Genomic DNA, 13,438 nt, shown 5'->3' with positions numbered 1-13,438 from the left:
CGATCTGATGAGGGCATGCATATTCAGCTTAGAAGGGCCATTGACGCAAGTGTGCCATCTCTGACGTTCTTTTCAAGAAGGATAAACTCGGAAGGGCAAGCTTGGAAATAAAACGTACAAAATGTCAACAGGACCAGGGATTCCCAGCCAGTCTCCCATGCTGGTACTGGCCCGGCCTCAAGCTGCTGCGATCTGACGAGGGCATGCATATTCAGCTTAGAATGGCCGTTGACGGAAGCGTGCCATCTCTGACGTTCTTTTCAAGAAGGATAAACTCGGAAGGGCAAGCTTGGAAAAAAAACGTACAAAATGTCAACAGGACCAGGGATTCCCAGCCAGTCTCCCATGCCGGCACTGGCCCGGCCTCAAGCTGCTTAGCAGCTGCGATCTGACGAGGGCATGCATATTCAGCTTAGAATGGCCGTTGACGGAAGCGTGCCATCTCTGACGTTTTTTTCAAGAAGGATAAACTCGGAAGGGCAAGCTTGGAAAAAAAACGTACAAAATGTCAACAGGACCAGGGATTCCCAGCCAGTCTCCCATGCCGGTACTGGCCCAGCCTCAAGCTGCTTAGCGGCTGCGATCTGACGAGGGCATGCATATTCAGCTTAGAATGGCCGTTGACGGAAGCGTGCCATCTCTGACGTTTTTTTCAAGAAGGATAAACTCGGAAGGGCAAGCTTGGAAATAAAACGTACAAAATGTCAACAGGACCAGGGATTCCCAGCCAGTCTCCCATGCCGGTACTGGCCCGGCCTCAAGCTGCTGCGATCTGACGAGGGCATGCATATTCAGCTTAGAATGGCCGTTGACGGAAGCGTGCCATCTCTGACGTTCTTTTCAAGAAGGATAAACTCGGAAGGGCAAGCTTGGAAAAAAAACATTCAAAATGTCAACAGGACCAGGGATTCCCAGCCAGTCTCCCATGCCGGTACTGGCCCGGCCTCAAGCTGCTTAGCGGCTGCGATCTGACGAGGGCATGCATATTCAGCTTAGAATGGCCGTTGACAGAAGCGTGCCATCTCTGACGTTCTTTTCAAGAAGGATAAACTCGGAAGGGCAAGCTTGGAAATAAAACGTACAAAATGTCAACAGGACCAGGGATTCCCAGCCAGTCTCCCATGCCGGTACTGGCCCGGCCTCAAGCTGCTTAGCGGCTGCGATCTGACGAGGGCATGCATATTCAGCTTAGAATGGCCGTTGACGGAAGCGTGTCATCTCTGACGTTTTTTTCAAGAAGAATAAACTCGGAAGGGCAAGCTTGGAAAAAAACGTACAAAATGTCAACAGGACCAGGGATTCCCAGCCAGTCTCCCATGCCAGTACTGGCCCGGCCTCAAGCTGCTTAGCGGCTGCGATCTGACGAGGGCAGGCATATTCAGCTTAGAATGGCCGTTGACGGAAGCGTGCCATCTCTGACGTTTTTTTCAAGAAGGATAAACTCGGAAGGGCAAGCTTGGAAAAAAAACGTACAAAATGTCAACAGGACCAGGGATTCCCAGCCAGTCTTCCATGCCGGTACTGGCCCGGCCTCAGGCTGCTTAGCAGCTGCGATCTGACGAGGGCATGCATATTTAGCTTAGAATGGCCATTGACGGAAGTGTGCAATCTCTGACGTTCTTTTCAAGAAGGATAAACTCGGAAGGGCAAGCTTGGAAATAAAACGTACAAAATGTCAACAGGACCAGGGATTCCCAGCCAGTCTCCCATGCCGGTACTGGCCCGGCCTCAAGCTGCTGCGATCTGACAAGGGCATGCATATTCAGCTTAGAATGGCCATTGACGGAAGTGTGCCATCTCTGACGTTGTTTTCAAGAAGGATAAACTCGGAAGGGCAAGCTTGGAAAAAAAACGTACAAAATGTCAACACGACCAGGGATTCCCAGCCAGTCTCCCATGCCAGTACTGGCCCAGCCTCAAGCTGCTTAGCGGCTGCAATCTGACAAGGGCATGCATATTCAGCTTAGAATGGCCATTGACGGAAGTGTGCCATCTCTGACGTTCTTTTCAAGAAGGATAAACTCGGAAGGGCAAGCTTGGAAATAAAACGTACAAAATGTCAACAGGACCAGGGATTCCCAGCCAGTCTCCCATGCCGGTACTGGCCCGGCCTCAAGCTGCTTAGCGGCTGCAATCTGACGAGGGCATGCATATTCAGCTTAGAATGGCCGTTGACAGAAGCGTGCCATCTCTGACGTTTTTTTCAAGAAGGATAAACTCGGAAGGGCAAGCTTGGAAATAAAACATACAAAATGTTAACAGGACCAGGGATTCCCAGCCAGTCTCCCATGCCGGTACTGGCCCGGCCTCAAGCTGCTTAGCAGCTGCAATCTGACAAGGGCATGCATATTCAGCTTAGAATGGCCGTTGTCAGGAGCGTGCCATCTCTGACGTTCTTTTCAAGAAGGATAAACTCGGAAGGGCAAGCTTGGAAATAAAACGTACAAAATGTCAACAGGACCAGGGATTCCCAGCCAGTCTCCCATGCCGGTACTGGCCCGGCCTCAAGCTGCTGCGATGTGACGAGGGCATGCATATTCAGCTTAGAATGGCCGTTGACGGAAGCGTGCCATCTCTGACGTTCTTTTCAAGAAGGATAAACTCGGAAGGGCAAGCTTGGAAAAAAAACATACAAAATGTCAACAGGACCAGGGATTCCCAGCCAGTCTCCCATGCCGGTACTGGCCCGGCCTCAGGCTGCTTAGCAGCTGCGATCTGACGAGGGCATGCATATTTAGCTTAGAATGGCCATTGACGGAAGTGTGCAATCTCTGACGTTCTTTTCAAGAAGGATAAACTCGGAAGGGCATGCTTGGAAATAAAACGTACAAAATGTCAACAGGACCAGGGATTCCCAGCCAGTCTCCCATGCCGGTACTGGCCCGGCCTCAAGCTGCTGCGATCTGACAAGGGCATGCATATTCAGCTTAGAATGGCCATTGACGGAAGTGTGCCATCTCTGACGTTCTTTTCAAGAAGGATAAACTCGGAAGGGCAAGCTTGGAAAAAAAACGTACAAAATGTCAACACGACCAGGGATTCCCAGCCAGTCTCCCATGCCAGTACTGGCCCAGCCTCAAGCTGCTTAGCGGCTGCGATCTGACAAGGGCATGCATATTCAGCTTAGAATGGCCATTGACGGAAGTGTGCCATCTCTGACGTTCTTTTCAAGAAGGATAAACTCGGAAGGGCAAGCTTGGAAAAAAAACGTACAAAATGTCAACAGGACCAGGGATTCCCAGCCAGTCTCCCATGCCGGTACTGGCCCGGCCTCAAGCTGCTTAGCAGCTGCGATCTGACGAGGGCATGCATATTCAGCTTAGAATGGCCGTTGACGGAAGCGTGCCATCTCTGACGTTTTTTTCAAGAAGGATAAACTCGGAAGGGCAAGCTTGGAAAAAAAACGTACAAAATGTCAACAGGACCAGGGATTCCCAGCCAGTCTCCCATGCCGGTACTGGCCCGGCCTCAAGCTGCTTAGCGGCTGCGATCTGACGAGGGCATGCATATTCAGCTTAGAATGGCCGTTGACAGAAGCGTGCCATCTCTGACGTTCTTTTCAAGAAGGATAAACTCGGAAGGGCAAGCTTGGAAATAAAACGTACAAAATGTCAACAGGACCAGGGATTCCCAGCCAGTCTCCCATGCCGGTACTGGCCCGGCCTCAAGCTGCTTAGCGGCTGCGATCTGACGAGGGCATGCATATTCAGCTTAGAATGGCCGTTGACGGAAGGGTGCCATCTCTGACGTTCTTTTCAAGAAGGATAAACTCGGAAGGGCAAGCTTGGAAATAAAACGTACAAAATGTCAACAGGACCAGGGATTCCCAGCCAGTCTCCCATGCTGGTACTGGCCCAGCCTCAAGCTGCTTAGCGGCTGCGATCTGACGAGGGCATGCATATTCATCTTAGAATGGCCGTTGACGTAAGCGTGCCATCTCTGACGTTCTTTTCAAGAAGGATAAACTCGGAAGGGCAAGCTTGGAAAAAAAATGTACAAAATGTCAACAGGACCAGGGATTCCCAGCCAGTCTCCTATGCCGGTACTGGCCCGGCTTCAAGCTGCTTAGCGGCTGCGATGTGACGAGGGAATGCATATTCAGCTTAGAATGGCCGTTGACGGACACATGCCATCTCTGACGTTCTTTTCAAGAAGGATAAACTCGGAAGGGCAAGCTTGGAAAAAAAACGTACAAAATGTCAACAGGACCAGGGATTCCCAGCCAGTCTCCCATGCCGGTACTGGCCCGGCCTCAAGCTGCTTAGTGGCTGCGATCTGACGAGGGCAGGCATATTCAGCTTAGAATGGCCGTTGACAGAAGCGTGCCATCTCTGACGTTTTTTTCAAGAAGGATAAACTCGGAAGGGCAAGCTTGGAAAAAAAACGTACAAAATGTCAACAGGACCAGGGATTCCCAGCCAGTCTCCCATGCCGGTACTGGCCCGGCCTCTGGCTGCTTAGCGGCTGCGATCTGATGAGGGCATGCATATTCAGCTTAGAAGGGCCATTGACGGAAGTGTGCCATCTCTGACGTTCTTTTCAAGAAGGATAAACTCGGAAGGGCAAGCTTGGAAATAAAACGTACAAAATGTCAACAGGACCAGGGATTCCCAGCCAGTCTCCCATGCTGGTACTGGCCCGGCCTCAAGCTGCTGCGATCTGACGAGGGCATGCATATTCAGCTTAGAATGGCCGTTGACGGAAGCGTGCCATCTCTGACGTTCTTTTCAAGAAGGATAAACTCGGAAGGGCAAGCTTGGAAAAAAAACGTACAAAATGTCAACAGGACCAGGGATTCCCAGCCAGTCTCCCATGCCGGCACTGGCCCGGCCTCAAGCTGCTTAGCAGCTGCGATCTGACGAGGGCATGCATATTCAGCTTAGAATGGCCGTTGACGGAAGCGTGCCATCTCTGACGTTTTTTTCAAGAAGGATAAACTCGGAAGGGCAAGCTTGGAAAAAAAACGTACAAAATGTCAACAGGACCAGGGATTCCCAGCCAGTCTCCCATGCCGGTACTGGCCCAGCCTCAAGCTGCTTAGCGGCTGCGATCTGACGAGGGCATGCATATTCAGCTTAGAATGGCCGTTGACGGAAGCGTGCCATCTCTGACGTTTTTTTCAAGAAGGATAAACTCGGAAGGGCAAGCTTGGAAATAAAACGTACAAAATGTCAACAGGACCAGGGATTCCCAGCCAGTCTCCCATGCCGGTACTGGCCCGGCCTCAAGCTGCTGCGATCTGACGAGGGCATGCATATTCAGCTTAGAATGGCCGTTGACGGAAGCGTGCCATCTCTGACGTTCTTTTCAAGAAGGATAAACTCGGAAGGGCAAGCTTGGAAAAAAAACATTCAAAATGTCAACAGGACCAGGGATTCCCAGCCAGTCTCCCATGCCGGTACTGGCCCGGCCTCAAGCTGCTTAGCGGCTGCGATCTGACGAGGGAATGCATATTCAGCTTAGAATGGCCGTTGACAGAAGCGTGCCATCTCTGACGTTCTTTTCAAGAAGGATAAACTCGGAAGGGCAAGCTTGGAAATAAAACGTACAAAATGTCAACAGGACCAGGGATTCCCAGCCAGTCTCCCATGCCGGTACTGGCCCGGCCTCAAGCTGCTTAGCGGCTGCGATCTGACGAGGGCATGCATATTCAGCTTAGAATGGCCGTTGACGGAAGCGTGCCATCTCTGACGTTTTTTTCAAGAAGAATAAACTCGGAAGGGCAAGCTTGGAAAAAAACGTACAAAATGTCAACAGGACCAGGGATTCCCAGCCAGTCTCCCATGCCAGTACTGCCCCGGCCTCAAGCTGCTTAGCGGCTGCGATCTGACGAGGGCAGGCATATTCAGCTTAGAATGGCCGTTGACGGAAGCGTGCCATCTCTGACTTTTTTTTCAAGAAGGATAAACTCGGTAGGGCAAGTTTGGAAAAAAAACGTACAAAATGTCAACAGGACCAGGGATTCCCAGCCAGTCTTCCATGCCGGTACTGGCCCGGCCTCAGGCTGCTTAGCAGCTGCGATCTGACGAGGGCATGCATATTTAGCTTAGAATGGCCATTGACGGAAGTGTGCAATCTCTGACGTTCTTTTCAAGAAGGATAAACTCGGAAGGGCAAGCTTGGAAATAAAACGTACAAAATGTCAACAGGACCAGGGATTCCCAGCCAGTCTCCCATGCCGGTACTGGCCCGGCCTCAAGCTGCTGCGATCTGACAAGGGCATGCATATTCAGCTTAGAATGGCCATTGACGGAAGTGTGCCATCTCTGACGTTCTTTTCAAGAAGGATAAACTCGGAAGGGCAAGCTTGGAAAAAAAACGTACAAAATGTCAACACGACCAGGGATTCCCAGCCAGTCTCCCATGCCAGTACTGGCCCAGCCTCAAGCTGCTTAGCGGCTGCAATCTGACAAGGGCATGCATATTCAGCTTAGAATGGCCATTGACGGAAGTGTGCCATCTCTGACGTTCTTTTCAAGAAGGATAAACTCGGAAGGGCAAGCTTGGAAATAAAACGTACAAAATGTCAACAGGACCAGGGATTCCCAGCCAGTCTCCCATGCCGGTACTGGCCCGGCCTCAAGCTGCTTAGCGGCTGCAATTTGACGAGGGCATGCATATTCAGCTTAGAATGGCCGTTGACAGAAGCGTGCCATCTCTGACGTTTTTTTCAAGAAGGATAAACTCGGAAGGGCAAGCTTGGAAATAAAACATAAAAAATGTTAACAGGACCAGGGATTCCCAGCCAGTCTCCCATGCCGGTACTGGCCCGGCCTCAAGCTGCTTAGCAGCTGCAATCTGACAAGGGCATGGATATTCAGCTTAGAATGGCCGTTGACAGGAGCGTGCCATCTCTGACGTTCTTTTCAAGAAGGATAAACTCGGAAGGGCAAGCTTGGAAATAAAACGTACAAAATGTCAACAGGACCAGGGATTCCCAGCCAGTCTCCCATGCCGGTACTGGCCCGGCCTCAAGCTGCTGCGATGTGACGAGGGCATGCATATTCAGCTTAGAATGGCCGTTGACGGAAGCGTGCCATCTCTGACGTTCTTTTCAAGAAGGATAAACTCGGAAGGGCAAGCTTGGAAAAAAAACGTACAAAATGTCAACAGGACCAGGGATTCCCAGCCAGTCTCCCATGCCGGTACTGGCCCGGCCTCAAGCTGCTTAGCGGCTGCGATCTGACGAGGGCATGCATATTCAGCTTAGAATGGCCGTTGACGGAAGCGTGCCATCTCTGACGTTCTTTTCAAGAAGGATAAACTCGGAAGGGCAAGCTTGGAAATAAAACGTACAAAATGTCAACAGGACCAGGGATTCCCAGCCAGTCTCCCATGCTGGTACTGGCCCGGCCTCAAGCTGCTTAGCGGCTGCGATCTGACGAGGGCATGCATATTCATCTTAGAATGGCCGTTGACGGAAGCGTGCCATCTCTGACGTTCTTTTCAAGAAGGATAAACTCGGAAGGGCAAGCTTGGAAAAAAAATGTACAAAATGTCAACAGGACCAGGGATTCCCAGCCAGTCTCCTATGCCGGTACTGGCCCGGCTTCAAGCTGCTTAGCGGCTGCGATGTGACGAGGGAATGCATATTCAGCTTAGAATGGCCGTTGACGGACGCGTGCCATCTCTGACGTTCTTTTCAAGAAGGATAAACTCGGAAGGGCAAGCTTGGAAAAAAAACATACAAAATGTCAACAGGACCAGGGAATCCCAGCCAGTCTCCCATGCCGGTACTGGCCCGGCCTCAAGCTGCTTAGCGGCTGCGATCTGACGAGGGCATGCATATTCAGCTTAGAATGGCCGTTGACGGAAGCGTGCCATCTCTGACGTTCTTTTCAAGAAGGATAAACTCGGAAGGGCAAGCTTGGAAATAAAACGTACAAAATGTCAACAGGACCAGGGATTCCCAGCCAGTCTCCCATGCCGGTACTGGCCCGGCCTCAAGCTGCTTAGCGGCTGCGATCTGACGAGGGCATGCATATCCAGCTTAGAATGGCCGTTGACGGAAGCGTGTCATCTCTGACGTTCTTTTCAAGAAGGATAAACTCGGAAGGGCAAGCTTGGAAAAAAAATGTACAAAATGCCAACAGGACCAGGGATTCCCAGCCAGTCTCCTATGCCGGTACTGGCCCGGCCTCAAGCTGCTTAGCGGCTGCGATGTGACGAGGGAATGCATATTCAGCTTAGAATGGCCGTTGACGGACGCGTGCCATCTCTGACGTTCTTTTCAAGAAGGATAAACTCGGAAGGGCAAGCTTGGAAAAAAAACGTACAAAATGTCAACAGGACCAGGGATTCCCAGCCAGTCTCCCATGCCGGTACTGGCCCGGCCTCAAGCTGCTTAGTGGCTGCGATCTGACGAGGGCAGGCATATTCAGCTTAGAATGGCCGTTGACAGAAGCGTGCCATCTCTGACGTTTTTTTCAAGAAGGATAAACTCGGAAGGGCAAGCTTGGAAAAAAAACGTACAAAATGTCAACAGGACCAGGGATTCCCAGCCAGTCTCCCATGCCGGTACTGGCCCGGCCTCCGGCTGCTTAGCGGCTGCGATCTGATGAGGGCATGCATATTCAGCTTAGAAGGGCCATTGACGGAAGTGTGCCATCTCTGACGTTCTTTTCAAGAAGGATAAACTCGGAAGGGCAAGCTTGGAAATAAAACGTACAAAATGTCAACAGGACCAGGGATTCCCAGCCAGTCTCCCATGCCGGTACTGGCCCGGCCTCAAGCTGCTTAGCAGCTGCGATCTGACGAGGGCATGCATATTCAGCTTAGAATGGCCGTTGACGGAAGTGTGCCATCTCTGACGTTTTTTTCAAGAAGGATAAACTCGGAAGGGCAAGCTTGGAAATAAAACGTACAAAATGTTAACAGGACCAGGGATTCCCAGCCAGTCTCCCATGCCGGTACTGGCCCGGCCTCAGGCTGCTTAGCAGCTGCGATCTGACGAGGGCATGCATATTTAGCTTAGAATGGCCATTGACGGAAGTGTGCAATCTCTGACGTTCTTTTCAAGAAGGATAAACTCGGAAGGGCAAGCTTGGAAATAAAACGTACAAAATGTCAACAGGACCAGGGATTCCCAGCCAGTCTCCCATGCCGGTACTGGCCCGGCCTCAAGCTGCTTAGCGGCTGCGATCTGACGAGGGCATGCATATTCAGCTTAGAATGGCCGTTGACGGAAGCGTGCCATCTCTGACGTTCTTTTCAAGAAGGATAAACTCGGAAGGGCAAGCTTGGAAATAAAACGTACAAAATGTCAACAGGACCAGGGATTCCAAGCCAGTCTCCCATGCTGGTACTGGCCCAGCCTCAAGCTGCTTAGCGGCCTGACGAGGGCATGCATATTCATCTTAGAATGGCCGTTGACGGAAGCATGCCATCTCTGACGTTCTTTTCAAGAAGGATAAACTCGGAAGGGCAAGCTTGGAAAAAAAATGTACAAAATGTCAACAGGACCAGGGATTCCCAGCCAGTCTCCTATGCCGGTACTGGCCCGGCTTCAAGCTGCTTAGCGGCTGCGATGTGACGAGGGAATGCATATTCAGCTTAGAATGGCCGTTGACGGACGCGTGCCATCTCTGACGTTCTTTTCAAGAAGGATAAACTCGGAAGGGCAAGCTTGGAAAAAAAACGTACAAAATGTCAACAGGACCAGGGATTCCCAGCCAGTCTCCCATGCCGGTACTGGCCCGGCCTCAAGCTGCTTAGTGGCTGCGATCTGACGAGGGCAGGCATATTCAGCTTAGAATGGCCGTTGACAGAAGCGTGCCATCTCTGACGTTTTTTTCAAGAAGGATAAACTCGGAAGGGCAAGCTTGGAAATAAAACGTACAAAATGTCAACAGGACCAGGGATTCCCAGCCAGTCTCTCATGCTGGTACTGGCCCGGCCTCAAGCTGCTGCGATCTGACGAGGGCATGCATATTCAGCTTAGAATGGCCGTTGACGGAAGCGTGCCATCTCTGACGTTCTTTTCAAGAAGGATAAACTCGGAAGGGCAAGCTTGGAAAAAAAACGTACAAAATGTCAACAGGACCAGGGATTCCCAGCCAGTCTCCCATGCCGGCACTGGCCCGGCCTCAAGCTGCTTAGCAGCTGCGATCTGACGAGGGCATGCATATTCAGCTTAGAATGGCCGTTGACGGAAGCGTGCCATCTCTGACATTTTTTTCAAGAAGGATAAACTCGGAAGGGCAAGCTTGGAAAAAAAACGTACAAAATGTCAACAGGACCAGGGATTCCCAGCCAGTCTCCCATGCCGGTACTGGCCCAGCCTCAAGCTGCTTAGCGGCTGCGATCTGACGAGGGCATGCATATTCAGCTTAGAATGGCCGTTGACGGAAGCGTGCCATCTCTGACGTTTTTTTCAAGAAGGATAAACTCGGAAGGGCAAGCTTGGAAATAAAACGTACAAAATGTCAACAGGACCAGGGATTCCCAGCCAGTCTCCCATGTCGGTACTGGCCCGGCCTCAAGCTGCTGCGATCTGACGAGGGCATGCATATTCAGCTTAGAATGGCCGTTGACGGAAGCGTGCCATCTCTGACGTTCTTTTCAAGAAGGATAAACTCGGAAGGGCAAGCTTGGAAAAAAAACATTCAAAATGTCAACAGGACCAGGGATTCCCAGCCAGTCTCCCATGCCGGTACTGGCCCGGCCTCAAGCTGCTTAGCGGCTGCGATCTGACGAGGGAATGCATATTCAGCTTAGAATGGCCGTTGACAGAAGCGTGCCATCTCTGACGTTCTTTTCAAGAAGGATAAACTCGGAAGGGCAAGCTTGGAAATAAAACGTACAAAATGTCAACAGGACCAGGGATTCCCAGCCAGTCTCCCATGCCGGTACTGGCCCGGCCTCAAGCTGCTTAGCGGCTGCGATCTGACGAGGGCATGCATATTCAGCTTAGAATGGCCGTTGACGGAAGCGTGCCATCTCTGACGTTTTTTTCAAGAAGAATAAACTCGGAAGGGCAAGCTTGGAAAAAAACGTACAAAATGTCAACAGGACCAGGGATTCCCAGCCAGTCTCCCATGCCAGTACTGCCCCGGCCTCAAGCTGCTTAGCGGCTGCGATCTGACGAGGGCAGGCATATTCAGCTTAGAATGGCCGTTGACGGAAGCGTGCCATCTCTGACGTTTTTTTCAAGAAGGATAAACTCGGTAGGGCAAGCTTGGAAAAAAAACGTACAAAATGTCAACAGGACCAGGGATTCCCAGCCAGTCTTCCATGCCGGTACTGGCCCGGCCTCAGGCTGCTTAGCAGCTGCGATCTGACGAGGGCATGCATATTTAGCTTAGAATGGCCATTGACGGAAGTGTGCAATCTCTGACGTTCTTTTCAAGAAGGATAAACTCGGAAGGGCAAGCTTGGAAATAAAACGTACAAAATGTCAACAGGACCAGGGATTCCCAGCCAGTCTCCCATGCCGGTACTGGCCCGGCCTCAAGCTGCTGTGATCTGACAAGGGCATGCATATTCAGCTTAGAATGGCCATTGACGGAAGTGTGCCATCTCTGACGTTCTTTTCAAGAAGGATAAACTCGGAAGGGCAAGCTTGGAAAAAAAACGTACAAAATGTCAACACGACCAGGGATTCCCAGCCAGTCTCCCATGCCAGTACTGGCCCAGCCTCAAGCTGCTTAGCGGCTGCAATCTGACAAGGGCATGCATATTCAGCTTAGAATGGCCATTGACGGAAGTGTGCCATCTCTGACGTTCTTTTCAAGAAGGATAAACTCGGAAGGGCAAGCTTGGAAATAAAACGTACAAAATGTCAACAGGACCAGGGATTCCCAGCCAGTCTCCCATGCCGGTACTGGCCCGGCCTCAAGCTGCTTAGCGGCTGCAATCTGACGAGGGCATGCATATTCAGCTTAGAATGGCCGTTGACAGAAGCGTGCCATCTCTGACGTTTTTTTCAAGAAGGATAAACTCGGAAGGGCAAGCTTGGAAATAAAACATACAAAATGTTAACAGGACCAGGGATTCCCAGCCAGTCTCCCATGCCGGTACTGGCCCGGCCTCAAGCTGCTTAGCAGCTGCAATCTGACAAGGGCATGCATATTCAGCTTAGAATGGCCGTTGACAGAAGCGTGCCATCTCTGACGTTCTTTTCAAGAAGGATAAACTCGGAAGGGCAAGCTTGGAAATAAAACGTACAAAATGTCAACAGGACCAGGGATTCCCAGCCAGTCTCCCATGCCGGTACTGGCCAGGCCTCAAGCTGCTGCGATGTGACGAGGGCATGCATATTCAGCTTAGAATGGCCGTTGACGGAAGCGTGCCATCTCTGACGTTCTTTTCAAGAAGGATAAACTCGGAAGGGCAAGCTTGGAAAAAAAATGTACAAAATGTCAACAGGACCAGGGATTCCCAGCCAGTCTCCTATGCCGGTACTGGCCCGGCTTCAAGCTGCTTAGCGGCTGCGATGTGACGAGGGAATGCATATTCAGCTTAGAATGGCCGTTGACGGACGCGTGCCATCTCTGACGTTCTTTTCAAGAAGGATAAACTCGGAAGGGCAAGCTTGGAAAAAAAACATACAAAATGTCAACAGGACCAGGGATTCCCAGCCAGTCTCCCATGCCGGTACTGGCCCGGCCTCAAGCTGCTTAGCGGCTGCGATCTGACGAGGGCATGCATATTCAGCTTAGAATGGCCGTTGACGGAAGCGTGCCATCTCTGACGTTCTTTTCAAGAAGGATAAACTCGGAAGGGCAAGCTTGGAAATAAAACGTACAAAATGTCAACAGGACCAGGGATTCCCAGCCAGTCTCCCATGCCGGTACTGGCCCGGCCTCAAGCTGCTTAGCGGCTGCGATCTGACGAGGGCATGCATATTCAGCTTAGAATGGCCGTTGACGGAAGCGTGTCATCTCTGACGTTCTTTTCAAGAAGGATAAACTCGGAAGGGCAAGCTTGGAAAAAAAATGTACAAAATGTCAACAGGACCAGGGATTCCCAGCCAGTCTCCTATGCCGTTACTGGCCCGGCCTCAAGCTGCTTAGCGGCTGCGATGTGACGAGGGAATGCATATTCAGCTTAGAATGGCCGTTGACGGACGCGTGCCATCTCTGACGTTCTTTTCAAGAAGGATAAACTCGGAAGGGCAAGCTTGGAAAAAAAACGTACAAAATGTCAACAGGACCAGGGATTCCCAGCCAGTCTCCCATGCCGGTACTGGCCCGGCCTCAAGCTGCTTAGTGGCTGCAATCTGACGAGGGCAGGCATATTCAGCTTAGAATGGCCGTTGACAGAAGCGTGCCATCTCTGACGTTTTTTTCAAGAAGGATAAACTCGGAAGGGCAAGCTTGGAAAAAAAACGTACAAAATGTCAACAGGACCAGGGATTCCCAGCCAGTCTCCCATGCCGGTACTGGCCCGGCCTCCGGCTGCTTAGCGGCTGCGATCTGACGAGGGCATGCATATTCAG

The 13,438-nt window shown here is 51.2% G+C and overlaps 20 pseudogenes; all 20 read right to left on the bottom strand.

Annotated features, from left to right (window-relative positions):
* Positions 1-890: 890 nt before the first annotated feature.
* On the bottom strand, positions 891-1,009 carry LOC141053686 (5S ribosomal RNA; annotated as a pseudogene).
* Positions 1,010-1,086: 77 nt separating this feature from the next.
* On the bottom strand, positions 1,087-1,205 carry LOC141053681 (5S ribosomal RNA; annotated as a pseudogene).
* A 76-nt stretch (positions 1,206-1,281) lies between these two features.
* LOC141053280 (5S ribosomal RNA) lies at positions 1,282-1,400 on the bottom strand (annotated as a pseudogene).
* Positions 1,401-3,217: 1,817 nt separating this feature from the next.
* On the bottom strand, positions 3,218-3,336 carry LOC141055946 (5S ribosomal RNA; annotated as a pseudogene).
* Positions 3,337-3,413: 77 nt separating this feature from the next.
* LOC141053677 (5S ribosomal RNA) lies at positions 3,414-3,532 on the bottom strand (annotated as a pseudogene).
* A 77-nt stretch (positions 3,533-3,609) lies between these two features.
* LOC141053673 (5S ribosomal RNA) lies at positions 3,610-3,728 on the bottom strand (annotated as a pseudogene).
* A 469-nt stretch (positions 3,729-4,197) lies between these two features.
* LOC141057338 (5S ribosomal RNA) lies at positions 4,198-4,316 on the bottom strand (annotated as a pseudogene).
* Positions 4,317-5,553: 1,237 nt separating this feature from the next.
* On the bottom strand, positions 5,554-5,672 carry LOC141053666 (5S ribosomal RNA; annotated as a pseudogene).
* Positions 5,673-5,748: 76 nt separating this feature from the next.
* LOC141059002 (5S ribosomal RNA) lies at positions 5,749-5,867 on the bottom strand (annotated as a pseudogene).
* A 1,237-nt stretch (positions 5,868-7,104) lies between these two features.
* Positions 7,105-7,223, bottom strand: LOC141053664 (5S ribosomal RNA; annotated as a pseudogene).
* A 665-nt stretch (positions 7,224-7,888) lies between these two features.
* On the bottom strand, positions 7,889-8,007 carry LOC141055318 (5S ribosomal RNA; annotated as a pseudogene).
* A 273-nt stretch (positions 8,008-8,280) lies between these two features.
* On the bottom strand, positions 8,281-8,399 carry LOC141057332 (5S ribosomal RNA; annotated as a pseudogene).
* Positions 8,400-8,672: 273 nt separating this feature from the next.
* LOC141055938 (5S ribosomal RNA) lies at positions 8,673-8,791 on the bottom strand (annotated as a pseudogene).
* A 273-nt stretch (positions 8,792-9,064) lies between these two features.
* LOC141053658 (5S ribosomal RNA) lies at positions 9,065-9,183 on the bottom strand (annotated as a pseudogene).
* A 463-nt stretch (positions 9,184-9,646) lies between these two features.
* LOC141057329 (5S ribosomal RNA) lies at positions 9,647-9,765 on the bottom strand (annotated as a pseudogene).
* A 1,041-nt stretch (positions 9,766-10,806) lies between these two features.
* LOC141053653 (5S ribosomal RNA) lies at positions 10,807-10,925 on the bottom strand (annotated as a pseudogene).
* Positions 10,926-11,001: 76 nt separating this feature from the next.
* Positions 11,002-11,120, bottom strand: LOC141058941 (5S ribosomal RNA; annotated as a pseudogene).
* A 1,433-nt stretch (positions 11,121-12,553) lies between these two features.
* Positions 12,554-12,672, bottom strand: LOC141053646 (5S ribosomal RNA; annotated as a pseudogene).
* Positions 12,673-12,749: 77 nt separating this feature from the next.
* LOC141053641 (5S ribosomal RNA) lies at positions 12,750-12,868 on the bottom strand (annotated as a pseudogene).
* A 273-nt stretch (positions 12,869-13,141) lies between these two features.
* Positions 13,142-13,260, bottom strand: LOC141059144 (5S ribosomal RNA; annotated as a pseudogene).
* Positions 13,261-13,438: the final 178 nt, after the last annotated feature.

Source organism: Dendrobates tinctorius, unplaced genomic scaffold (genome assembly GCF_039654945.1).
Source record: "Dendrobates tinctorius isolate UK_male_01 unplaced genomic scaffold, ASM3965494v1 ptg000011l, whole genome shotgun sequence".
NCBI classification, from domain to species: domain Eukaryota; kingdom Metazoa; phylum Chordata; class Amphibia; order Anura; family Dendrobatidae; genus Dendrobates; species Dendrobates tinctorius.
This window is presented reverse-complemented; position numbering and strand designations above follow the sequence as displayed.